This window comes from Pristiophorus japonicus, unplaced genomic scaffold (genome assembly GCF_044704955.1).
Source record: "Pristiophorus japonicus isolate sPriJap1 unplaced genomic scaffold, sPriJap1.hap1 HAP1_SCAFFOLD_79, whole genome shotgun sequence".
Taxonomy (NCBI): domain Eukaryota; kingdom Metazoa; phylum Chordata; class Chondrichthyes; family Pristiophoridae; genus Pristiophorus; species Pristiophorus japonicus.
In genome coordinates this window covers 61442-75305 of record NW_027254707.1, presented here as the reverse complement: position 1 = coordinate 75305, position 13864 = coordinate 61442, and the positions used below count along the sequence as shown (strand labels likewise).

The 13864-nt window shown below is 41.4% G+C and overlaps 1 non-coding gene across 1 annotated transcript; it reads right to left on the bottom strand.

Moving 5' to 3' along the window:
* Positions 1 to 13336: 13336 nt before the first annotated feature.
* On the bottom strand, positions 13337 to 13408 carry trnat-cgu (transfer RNA threonine (anticodon CGU)). Its single transcript has one exon. It is a non-coding gene; the product is annotated as a tRNA-Thr (tRNA).
* Between the last annotated feature and the right edge of the window lie 456 nt (positions 13409 to 13864).

The window sequence follows — 13864 nt, the reverse complement described above, 5'->3', positions numbered from 1 at the left end:
CTAGGCAGGTAGTGCACGAGCCCTGGAGTCCATCTCGTTCGCCAACAGATATTATCTTCTGAGTACCGGTGTGGAGATAGTGCCTCTGGCAAGTGCAGCCAGATCCAAATCCTGCACAGGGGAGGAGGGAGAAGAACGGAATAGCTTAATGATATGTGCTTCAATAATCAGGGGAGCAGATAGGCGTTTCTGCCACCACAGACGTGACACAAGAATAATATGTTGCCTTCCTGGGGGCAAGGATGTCACCGAGCGGCTGCAGGACATTCTGATGGAGAAGGGTGATCAGTCAGCGGTCATTGTCCATATTGTTACCAATGACATAGGTGGAAAGAGGGGTGAGGTCGTATAGGCAGAGTTTGGGGAGCTACGCGAGAGGCCAGAAAGCAGGAACTGAAAGGTAGTAATCTCCAGAATACTCCAGGTGCCAAGAACTAGTGAGTAGAGGAATAGGAGGATAGAGCACGTGAATGCATGGCTGGAGAGATGGTGCAGGAGGATGGGCTTTAGTTTCCTGAGACATTCGGACTGATTGTCGCGGAGTTGGGGCCTGTACAAGTCGGACGGGTTGCCCCTCAACAGAGCGGGGACTAGTAACCTATCATTGTGGCGGGCCGGCAGGAGGCGGTGGTTGCTCGTGCTGTTGGGGAATGTTTAAACTAGTTTGGCAGGGGGATAGGAACCTTAGAATAGATTCAATAGGGAGGGGAGTAGAGTTGGAATTAAAAAGCAAAAAGGTAGAAAGTGAGTTTGTAGGACAGAGGAAACAAGCAGGAAAAAAGGGTAAAAAACAAATTTAAAAAGCATTTTTTCTAAATGCACATAGCATTCGTAACAAAACAGATGAGTGACGGAACAAATAGATAAAAATGAGTATGATCTGAAAGACATTACAGAGACGTGGTTGGAAGGTGATCAGGACAAGAAATAAATATTCAGGGGTATTTGACATTTCGGAAGGACAGACAAAAAGGAAAAGGAGGTGGGGTAACACTGTTAATAAAAGATGGGATCAGTGTTGGTGAGAAACGAGAGGATCAAGTGGTTGAATCAGTTTTGGTGGAGATGAGAAACAATAACGCGAAAAAGCCGCTGTTGGGCGTAGTGCACAGGCCCCCTACCAGTAGCTACACGGTTGGACGGAGTATAAATCAAGAAATAATGGAGCCTTGTAAAAAAAGAACGGCAATAATCATCGGGGCATTTAATCTTTATATTTACTGGATAAAATTAATTGGTCAAGGTAGACTTGAGGAGGCGTTCAGAGAGTGTATCCGGGATAGTTTATTTCTACTGTACATGCTACCGCAACTCGGGAGCAGGCTATCTTAGCTCTAGTACTGTATAATGAGACAGGATTAATAAATGATCTCGTAGTAAAAGATCGTATAGGATTGAGTCACCACAATATGGTTGAATTTCAAATTCAGTTGGAGGGAGATACATTTGGTTCTCCAACCAGTGTCCACAGCTTAAATGAAGGGGACTACAAAGGTATGATGGCAGAGGTGGATAAAGTATACTGTGAAATTAGCCTAAGGTGTGGGATGGTTAATGAGCAGTGAAGACATTTAAGGAGATATTTTATAACTCGGAACAAAAATTTACCCAATAAGAAGGAAATGCTGTAAGAGAAGGGAAACCATCCGTGTCTAACTAACGAAATAATGGAGGGTATCAAATTGAAATCAAAGGTATACATGCGGCCAAGACAAGTGGGAGACGAGAGCAGCGGATTTGGGATTTTTTTTAAGCCAGCAGAGAATGATTAAAAAATGATTAAAGAGGGAAGATAGATAATGAAAGTAAACCAGTAGGAAATATAAAAACAGATAGTAAGAGTTTCTACAAATTCATAAAAATGAAAGGAATGGCTAATTTAAATGTTGGTCCCCTGGTGGATGACACTGGGGAATTAATATTGGAGAACAGGGAAATGGCAGAGACGTTGAACCAATATTTTGTATTGGTCTTTACAGTAGATGACACTAAAAACATCCCAATAGTGGATAATCAAGCGGATATAGGCAGGGATGAACTTAATACTATCACTATCACGAACGAAGTAATGCTAGTAAAATAATTGCATTAAAGGCAGACAAGTCCCCTGGACCTGATGGTTTTCATCCGAAGGTCTTAAGAGAAGTGGCTGCAGAGGTAATGGATGCATTTGTTATAATTTCTCAAAATCCCTGGATTCGGAGGCGGTTAGAGCGAATTGTGAAACGGCAAATGTAACGCCCCTTAAAAACGAGACAAGCAAAAAACAGGAAAGTATAGATCAGTTATCCTTACATCTGCCGTTGCGAAAATGCTGGAATCCATTATTAAGGAAGCAGTAGCGGGACATTTTGAAAAGCATGATTCAATCAAGCAGAATCAGCATGGATTCATGAAAAGGAAATCATGTTTAACAAATTTTCTGGAGTTTTTGAGGATGTAAGGTGAGGATAAGCGGACACCAGTCGATATGGTGTATTTCGATTTCCAGAAGGCATGTGATAATGTGCCACATAATAGGTTACTGCACCAGATAACAGCTCACGGGGTTGCGAGTAAAATATTCGCATCGATAGAGGCTTTGCTAAAAAACAGAAAACAGAGCATCGGGATAAATGCGTAATTTTCCATTTGGCAAATTGTGACTAGTGGGTTCAAGCAGGTATCAGTGCTCGGACCTCAATTATTTACACTCTATATTAACGATTTGCATGACAGGACCGAATGTAAAGGAGCTAAGTTTGATGATGATACAAAGATGGGTAGGAAAGCAAATTCTGAGCAGCACAAAAACAAAAAACTGCAAAGGGATATAGACAGGCGAAGTGAATGGGCAACAGTTTGTCAGTTCCAATATAATGTGTGACAATGTGACGTTACCAACTGTGGCAGAAAGAATAGAAAAGCAAATTAAATTTAAATGGAGAAAAGTTGCAAAGTGCGGCAGTACAGGACACCTGGGGGTCGTTGTGCTTGAAACATAAAAATGAGTATGCAGGTACAGCAATTGATCAGGAAGGCAAATGGAATGTGCGTTTATTGCAAGTGAGATGGTTTATAAAAGCAAATTAGACCTGCTACTATTGTTCCGGGTATTACTGAGGCCACACCTGGAGTACTGCGTACAATTTTAGTCTCCTTATTTAAGGAAGGATATACTTGGAGACTGTTCAGAAAAGGTTCACTCAGTTGATTTCGGAGATGAGGGGGATTGACTTATGAAGATAGGTTAAGTTGGTTGGGGCTATCCAGTCTGGAGTTCAGAATAATGAGAGGTAATCTTATCGAAACTTATAAGATAATGAGGACGCTTGACAAGGTGGATGCAGAGAGCCTATTTGCACTCATAGGGGAAACGAAAACTAGGGGACATAGCCTTAGAATAAGGGACCGCCCATTTATAAGCACATAAGAACATATGAAATATGAGCAGCAATAGACCTTACGGCCCCTCGAGTCTGCACGACTATTTAATACGATAATTGCTGATCGGATCATGGACTCAGGTCCACGTCCCTGCCCGCTCCCCATAACCCCGTAATACCAACATTTAATGTGAAATATGTCTGTTTTCTCACATGTCGGGCGGCTGTGAGAAGCGGAACTTTGAGTAAAAGATGGCGATTCTCGGCCGGGATTGGGAACCTGGACCTCTCGCAATTCAAATGTGACCATCCCAAAGCAAGAATCATACACCTAGCCCAACGAGCCGCCAATAGCGGAGAGCGTAGCTCTCAGATTCTTACGGTAGTGAGAAAATATATTCGACCCATCGTGCTTGCGCTGTCCCTCAGAGACCTATCCAATTAGACCCCCTCTCCACAGTCCGACAAATGTTATCCCTTTGACGAAAATATCATTAATTTGAGACATGACATGAGCAAAGTGCAGCATCCTTGTCAGAAAAAGGGGAATTTGGCGATGTGGTTAACAAAACCATCAGGGGGTTGTCAAAGCTGTAACAAAATAACGACGAGAATGAGATTCGAACACATACGTGCAGAGTACAATTGATCAGCAGTCCATCGCTTTCACTTCTCGATCACCTCGTCGCCGATTCACCACAGCGTCAGCCATTCAATTTCCTGCTTTTTGTATGCAAGCAGAAAGAACGAGCAAGAAAGTTCACTTCACAGCTTGCTCTGCCCACACAACCAGATCGACAATGATGAAAACGTGCCCGTCGATTCTCAAAGCAAGCAGACTTAATTTATTACAGATGAGTGACTGGAAGAGATGGTTGGTTTTTCCGCAGTATCACAACAAAGCATATAAAATATCACGCAGCAAACTAATTGACCGCGGTAGGACTCAAATCTGCAATCCTCTGATAACGTCGCCATTGCAATCGAAGTTAGATGCTCTATCCATTACGTCACGCAGCCTCGATCATCAGCGCAAAAAATGCTGTTGTGTCTATTGGGAGCAAATTCGGGGCAACTGCGATATCAAGAATTGGATTAGGAAAAGATGAGCATATTTCGAGTAACTGAACAGATGCACTGCAATTTGGGTGCGCACCGGCGCAGGCAAACCCCATGTAACTTGGAACACTACAGTTTAACAATTCATCCATCGTAGTTCAAATCACACACCTTTTAAACTATACCGGATGATGCAGGATTATGAGAAAATTCGTTTTAAAGGGACAGATTATGAACAGGAAATGACAACCATTCCTCTTAAACAGACACAGAATGATCCGCGACTACAAGCACATCCCTTTTACACAGATGCAGAATGACCCTTGACTGACAGCATTTCCCTTCTAAAAGAATAAAGTGAGATTTCTATCATCATTGATTGCAATTGTGCAGTGTGTGAATGAGCGTGGGGGTCAGGAACACGCGGGGCTGAAACGATCATTGAAACCAGAGGTGATAGACAGGCAGGAAGGACTGAGGGTCAGAAAACCAACCCAGACAAAAAGCCAATTTACAAATATATATATATATATTTAACATTTAAAAAAATAAATACATTTAAATTTTATTTTTGAAAGATTGAATTTGATTTGTATGAAATAAATAAATAATTGATTCATTTTCTAGATTTTTTTCGATTGAATGAAGGCTGTGTGACTGGAAGAATTCCATTGCAAATGAGCGGGTGCAGTCAGTAAATATCCAATCACAATTGCACCAGAATCTTGCTGTAATAAACACTGAGCATTTATTACGCAGAGTCTTAAAATACACTCCGTGAAACTAGAAATGCTGAAATTTCATCACACGCAAAGCACAAAATCTGATTCAATTTTGGCAGGCTCTCTGTTGCTATGTATTTCCCTCAGTTTGAAACAGAATGTGCCAAGTTGTCCATGGTGATTGCAATAATTATTACTCATTCACAGAGTGTTATGAAATTAATTTAATTAGCTTTATTTTAATTGATTTAATCCCAGAACGGGCATCGAACCTGTGCTGACGAGGATAGTGCGCTGCATCCTAACCACTAGTTGGCGGTTACAAGGGTGAGTAAACGTTGATGCCGAGAACTCGTGAACCAGTCAAGCGGCCTCTGTGAGAATGTTTAAAGGGAGAATGTTCAAAGTAAACTAGTCGCAACAGCACTGAACTGTAATAAAAAAATACAGCCAAAGCCTGTATTTTTCCCCGGCAGACATTGCGGAAATTAAACGGCGGAAGTTAACCGTTTGAAGATTGAATGTCTTTTGGAACTGGCTCATTTTATTAATTGTAAAAGATATGTTATTCTTAAAGACTTGGATATTTTATTGCAGTCCTGTGGTGTTGCGACTTTACCAGAACAACAACAATTTAGCTCCCAGATTAATGCGTGGTATCCGCATTGGTTTCAAAACCCACAAACTGGTGCTTTGGGATTAAAATATCGGACCATATATGGATTGCATTGTTGACGCTTCACGTCAATCAAATTTAATCGTAACCCCGTCATCAGAAATCTTTCCAGAGATGCTGGCTGAGTATATCCAACATTTTCCGATTTAATTTTAGATTTACAGGATTCGCAGTACTTTGCTTTTGAAACTTAAAAGTAACATAAGTTGACGTCATTGGGGATTCAAAAGTCAGTACCTTTCTGTAACTGCAACCGTGAGTCATGCGTGCTGTATATCCTCCCTGCTGCCAGGTAAAGAACATCACTGAGTGGGTGCAGAACATTCTGAGAGGTGAAGGGGAGCAGCCGTGATCTATGTGCTAACCAATGACAGAAGGAAACAAGGGGATGAGTTCCTTCAGTCAGAGTTTCAAGTGCAATTGAGAAAATTACTGAGCAGGACAACAAAGGTATTCTATGTATTATTCCCAGTGCCTCGCGCTATTGAATTTAGAAATTGCATCGTGTGTCTGGATAAACGGTGCACGAGGTCGGGCTACATAATCGTGGGGCTTTGGGACCAGATCTGGCGCAGGAGGGACCTGTTACCGGGTTGGGTTGTCGGGTTGTACATCAATAGAGCTCGCGCTAAGGGTAACTACTGGGGCGGGTGAGCATTTGAACTAATTTGGCAGTGGATTTGTGTACCAGGATGAAACATCTGTAGATGTTGTTATTATGCCTTTATCCATATAATCCAGATGATTATTATATATCAACTATAGCACTGAATGTGGCCTCAGACAGCACATTTCAGGCCAGCCTTGGGAAACGATATACCACGACCCGCCCAAACCTTCCCTTACACCGAGCACAAGCAGAGGAAACACAGGCACAGCAGAATTTGCTGAGGACTGTAGAGAGTAAAATGTTCTTTGATCAGTGATAGCACTAGATATATTCTGGTGTCTCTGTGTCAAGTTGCAATTTGTTCTGTGGGATATAAATAAAGTTTGTATATCTGTTTTAGTGTGTATATATTTGAATGCAACAAAGTTATTTATAATAGTATTGTGGAGCATCTGTATTTTGTATAAATGTATTTTCTGTGTGTTCCTTTGTATCTATGTTACTTGTAAACACCTCGCAAATAAACGTAAATACAATTGTAGCACAGCGATACTTAGAGATAAATTCAGTAAAAAAACAGGCATAAAAACAAATACATTTATAATAAAACAGATATGAACGCAAACAATTTGATTATCAAGGTTCCACACAATTTAATTTACAACTCACATATAGATGCACAAATATATTTATATATTTCACCCAAGGACATCCAAATTCATGGCAAATAACAAAACATTACACACAAAAATAAAACACGTCTATGGCGAAAATCTATGGAGTCTCAATAACTGAAGGCTTCTTGCAGAGAGCCGGCACAGACACGGTGGGATGAACAGCTTCCTTCTGTGTTGACTGATTCGATGATTCCTTGTCTTCCTAGTCTTCTTGCTTGTAAGATAGGTGGAACAGGTAGCTGTATGATGGGTGCTCTGATAGCATAGGCTGTGGCGCAATCGGTTAGCGCGCGGTGATTATATGACAGTGTAGGCCTGCGAAATGCCGAGTTTGTGAATTCGAGCTTTTGCATGTGATGTTTGTCCTTTTCAGAGTCAGAGGCCGTTTTCTATTTATCCATTTAGTTTTGTCTCTTCCGCCAAGTACCACGGTGCTGTCTGTCTCTCTCACTACGGTTATCTCAGTGGCAATCTGTGGGCTATTTCTAAATGAAAACCCGTGCCTGTTCCTGACATGTAATAATTGAGAATCAAACAATTCCTCATCTGACACTGCGGAACTAATGAGCCAACATTTATAACAAGATATAGTTTATTGTCAATATAACAGTCCATCTTGAGTTATATAGGTTCAATTCTGACCAAACCCAAACTATGATCTCAACGTGTTTCCAATAAACCGCTTTTTAATGTATTGTCGCATGCGCTACCATTGTAGCTGAAGGAGTTTCACAATTAATAAACATAGAAATCAAGCAATGAAACGGCAGAGATGGTTTTGAGACTGCAGAATGCCCTCGCGCAGAGCAACATTCAAACAAGGTTTAAAAACTGGCAGCGTGCAGGAGGAAGGGAGGAGGGGAAAGTGAACCACAGAAAAGCCACGGGAGTTTTGGAAGCTTCGGGAGTTTTTCTTTGACCACAACATAGTTGCGCATGGCACGGATATTGTTGCTGTTAAATATGAATAAAATGCAACGTTTGCTTGCAGCTGTTTCTGTTTCGGTCACTTTTAACTGACTAATTCTTAATTCCATTTGCCTGCGATGATTCCATAAATTTTTGTATCCTTTCCAAACAAAAATCGATCAATGTGAAACTTCAAAATTTCAATTGACCCCGGCCTCAATAGATTTTTAGGCGAGGATTTATAAGACAGGTGGAAAAGGCAGCTGCATAATGAGAGCATCAACACCACACCGCATCTGCATGTACTTATAGAGGTGGAATCGGATCGGGCGCAGTACCTATATGGTAATACAAGCCCCGGAAAAGCCAAGGTTGTGAGTTCGAGCTTTACCGAGAAGAGCTGATGGTTTTGATTGTGACATTTCCACAATAATCGAAAGTACAATTGGTGTATCCCCCAACATAATCGACGTTTCACTGTTTTATTCTAGCACTTAGTTTCCTTTTGCACACAATATTGTAACGGAGGATGAGAGTTGAAATTAGATATTGGATGGAGTGGAGGCGTTTTGACATTTAATCAATAACTCTGATGTAAAGAATAATGTACCGGAAACACACTCGATTTCAAAGGGAAGATATATAAAGGCATTGGTTATGTCCACATATTTCCTGCACCACATCCAATAGAAACAAGGATTTTCCTGAACATTTCGCTGAAAATGTTGTGCTTAGTGTTGCAATGGCTCGTGCATTGGACTTCTCGCTGATTCTGTTCGAGTCCCATCAAAGTCCAATTGTAATTTAATAGAATGGTTACCGCACAGCAGGAGGCCATTCGTCCCATCGAGAGCGTGCCAGCTCTCAGCTAGTCCCACTCCCCTGTCCTTTCCCCATAGCCCTGCAGGACAGGGTTGGCTGGTTCTGAGGCTGGAAAGAAATTGTTTGCAGCAAAACACAACTGTCTGCGATAACCAAAAGGTTTAATGTTTTGGCCCTGAAATCCACTCAGGTTTACCTGCTCGCGACTACACTGTGTAAAGCTCCATTCATTGCTCGAATAAATAAGAGCTCCAGTTGCGGACTGCATTTCCCTAGCTCAGAGCCTGAGAGATCGCCAGGGAGCGAAGCAGGTTTAAGCCGTCGCCCAATTATGTTTTATGCTTTTACAACATTTCAAGAGAGCAAAAGAATTTCCCCTCAAGATGCAATGACCTTTTCTGACATTGGCTTCGCATGCATCTTTCTGTCTCTCCCTGTCTCTGCCTCTTGTATTTCTCTGCTTTTCGCTGATTAATTTCTCAGGCGTCAATCGACGGCCTGGGCTGATCTAACCTGCAACAAGGGCAGAAATGGTAAAGAAAGATGCGCACAATCGGAAAGGAATGGTGTAAATTTGGGGCAAAAATGTTCACAGATATGTCCCTTTGCGCTCGCAGTGAAAGAAAGCAGCACCGATTATAGTTGTCTTAAGGTAGAGTGTACATTATGAGAATGCCGAGAAAGACGACAATAAAGAGCTAGTCATGCTGCAAATTCTTATTTGATAATACAGGTCACATATTTAAGATTAGTTTTGTAAACATATTCCAATATTGTTGACTTGTAATAGTCATCAATTCTCGCACGGCAGTTGGACGCCTGTGTCCAGTTGGAAAGCTGCCAGAAATAACATGCAGAACATTGACTTTCTGCTGAGCAGACCATGAGCCTCCTTCTTGAAAATGGTTTTCCAGTCCCGCTAAGAGGGGATTAAGCATCATGGGATTTGAGTGGAACTGTGCCCACTTGCATAGCAGGACCTGTAGGGGTAATTTCCCCTTCCTTAAAGAACAGTAATGACACAGTTGCAGAATTTGCTCGCACCACTCGCAATTCGCCCCAAGGATGAGCCGAGCCGATCACTTGGAGTTAATACAATTCCTACAGTCAGTAAATACAGTTGGCATATCAAGAAAATATAAGAAATCACCGTGACTTAGTCACAGAGCGCGCAGCTTAATGGATAAGGTATGTTATCAGGAAATTACAGTTTTGATGAGATTTTGATTCAAAGCCAATTTATGTCATATTCAGTCAAATGCTTGGAAGGTTTATCAGCAACAAACGCTTAACAACGTAGATGAGCATAATCGATTAGCAGTCCATTGCCTTAACCTCTCCTCTGCCATCTAGCACAACTCGGCTATTCCATTTCTTTTTGCATCCGTACAGAACTACGCTGCAAAATGTCCCCTTCACGACGTGTCCTGTCTCTGCACCCAGATCGACAATGTTGAAAATGTACTATCAGCTTCTGTAAGCAAACGGCGTTTAGTTACTACAGGATGGCTGTGAAATGTCTCCTCAAAAAATGAGGTGCGGGCCCCTTTTAAATAGACCAGGCAGCTGGACACGCCGTTTTCAAAACAGACCAAATGCAGAACTCTCTACAGTTAGACCACATTAGGCGTACTGCGTTCAATACTGGTCGCCATATTAAAAAGAAGATAGCGAGGCTCTGGATAGGGTGCGGAGAAGATCGTATACTATCAGGAAAGAATCGACAGGCTTAATTTATTTTGTAGTGAAACGAGAAGTCTGAGGGGTGACCTAATAGAGCGCTTTAATATCCTGAAAGGTTTTGACAGAGTAGATACAGAGTGTTTTCACTTGTGGGGAAGAGTATTACGAGAGACCATCATTATAAGAAAAATCAGCAACAAATCAAATTTGGAATTAAGAAGAATCTTCTTTGGCCAGAGAGTGGTAAGAATGTAGAACTTACTACCACCAGACAGGTGGAATCAAATATTATAGATGCATGTAAGGAGCCGTTAGATAAATAAATGAGGGACAACTGAATGGAGGGCTATGCTGATAGTGCTCGATGCGGAAAGAGGGGAGGATGCTCCAGTGGACAACAACGTCGATATTGACAGGTTGGGCCGAAAAGCCGGTTTTTGCACTGAATATCCTATATGATATCATGAATTCGGCACCTATGAGTCCATTTCAAAACCAACATCTCGCAACTTTCAGACCTAGAGGAAATAACACTGATTAATATTCTGGGCTTACAGTCTTTCAAAAAGATGTCAAGATTTATGCTCCTTAAAACCGACCTCTTTGACCAAGTTTTGGGCAACTGCCATAATTTCTCTTTTATGTGGCTCGGTGTCAGCGTTATTTAATTTTATTTAAGCTGTTGTGGAGCACCCTCTGACGTCTAACTATGTTACAGGCGCTACATAAATGCAAGTTGTTGTTTTTGTTGTAATATTTCATCATTGTCTCCGTTTCAAGATGCAAAGAAAACGTGCTCGTTGAGGAGGCATGCAGCATACTTGCCTTTATTAGCCGAGGTATATTGTACAATACAAGTGAAGTTATGCTTGAACTATGTAAAACATTATTTGGGCCACAGCTAGAGTACTGCGTACACATCAGTATAGGAAAGATGTAATTGAACGAGAGAGGGTGCAAAAGAGATTTACGAGGATGTTGCATGGACTGGAGAATTTTAGCTATGTGTAATGATTCGATAGGCTGGGTTTGTTTTCATTGGAACATTGGGAGCTGAGGGGAAACATTATTGATGTGTTCATAATTCTGAGGGGCCGAAAGAGAGTGGATGGGAAGGAACTATATTTTTGATCACAATGGTCAATAAATAGGGGAGATAGATTTAAAGTCATTGGTGGCAAGTTGAGAGGGGAATTGACGGGTAGTGGCTTCACCCAGATCAAGTTGGGAGTCTGGAACTCACTGCCTGAAAGGATGGGAGAGGCAGAAACCCTCACCGCATTTAAAACGCGCTTGGATATGCACTTGAAATGCAATAACCTACAGGGCTACGGACCAAAAGCTGGAACATGGGATTCCTCTGGGTAGCTCTTTGTTGGCCGGCGTTGACCGAATGGGCCGAAATATCCTTCTTCCCTGCTGTAAATAATCATGATTCTATGATTCAGTTCTAAGCGAGGATCTAACTACAAGTAAGCCGGACGTGGAGACTTTATGAGTAGAATTAAGAGATAGGAAAGGATTTAAGACAATAGTGGAAGTTGTATATATACCCCCTAGTCGCAGCTGTGAAGCAATAGAATGTATATATGTAGAGATTAGACAAGCGTGTATTCAAGACAGTGTGGTTTTAATATGTGATTTAAATTTTCATATATATTGGGATAATCGGACTAGCACCTGTCAGAAAAATTGTGAATTTCATGAGTGTGTCCGGGCTAGTTCTATAACAATATGTTCCAGAACGAACAAGGGGCATGCCAATTTACATTTAGTAATGAGTAACGACCGGATTTATTCAACAGCCAAAGGGTAAGAGAAAATGTATTTAATAGCGATCAAAACATGATCGACTTCAACGTAACGTTTGACAGGGAGATACATGAAACAGCTACTACCATTCTAGATTTATGCAAGACCGACTTCAAGGGGCTGAGAGAGAGACTTTCCAGAATACACTGGGAAAAATCTGTTATTGGTAAAACGACAGGAGGTGTTAAAAATAATTAAAAGTAATAAAAAATCAATTTATCCCCCTGAGGGGCCAAAGAAAATAGGCATGGACGACTAAGCAGGTAACGGACCACTGTAAACGGACACAAATGCGAAAAATAGCACAGATCCTGGTGAATGGGAAAGGTACAAAGAAGAGCAAAGGGACACAAAGCAGATAGTAAGTGGTACAAAGAGGGAGATTGAAAATAACCGATTGGTGAAATGAACAGACATATAGCAGATGTAAGTTAACGCAGAGAATTATGAAGTGAAACATTTTGGTAGGATGAGGAGAGGCAATGTGAATTAATGATACAATTTTAACGGGGCCAGATTTATACATGAAAATTTAAATCCCCATTTTAGCATCTGCCTGTGGATATCAATGATACTGAAACCAGTCATAATGCTCCCTGTATTGTACTAACCAACTCTAAACGTACAATTTTAAAGAGGGGGCAGGATCTGGAAGACATGGGGACGTTTCCTTTGTTAATAGACGAATAGAGTCTAAAAACAAGGAAGTTATGCTAAACAATTATAAAACACTTATGAGGTCTTAGCTGGAATGTTGCGTGGGGAACACGCTTCAGGGAAGAAGTCAAGCCCTTGGAGAGGGTGCAGAATAGATTTACTAGAATACTGCCAGAGTTGGGGACCTCATTTATACGAAGAGACTGGAGAAGCTGGGATTTTTCTCCTTAGAATAGAAAATGTTAAGAGGCGATATATGGCGCTAGTTCAAAATTATGAAGTGTTTTGATAGTGAAAAAGGAAAAAGCTTCAAAATATGACATTTAAAGTGATAAAATATCGATAGGCACAGATGGGGGTCGAACCCATGATCTTCGGTTTACGAGACCGACGCCTTACCACTTGGCCACCGCGCCCTGATGAACTGTGTGACTGGCGTCGTATTGTTACCGAATCCCACATCATTTCAATTCGGTTGTACAAACACAGACGCATATGCAAAGACATAAAGTGGGAAAATGGAACGGGCAAATGACCAGCGCCATTTATTTGAAACTATCATAAAAAATTTCATAAAATCATACATACCGATGGAGAGTACTTGGTCCATCGTACTCTTGAACGAGCTATCCAATTATTCCCAGATCTTTCCACAACGCCCTGCAAAATGTGCCTCTTGAAGCATTTATCCAATTCCATTTTGAGGGTTAATATTGAATCTGCAGTGCTACGGGGAAATAACAGGGTGGTAAGACGAGCTGAGAGTCAGCACGGGCTCAACGGGCCGAACTGCCTTCATCCATGCTGAAACAATTCTATGAATCGATGACTCCATGATTCACCAACTTTTCAGCAGTGCATTACAGATCAAA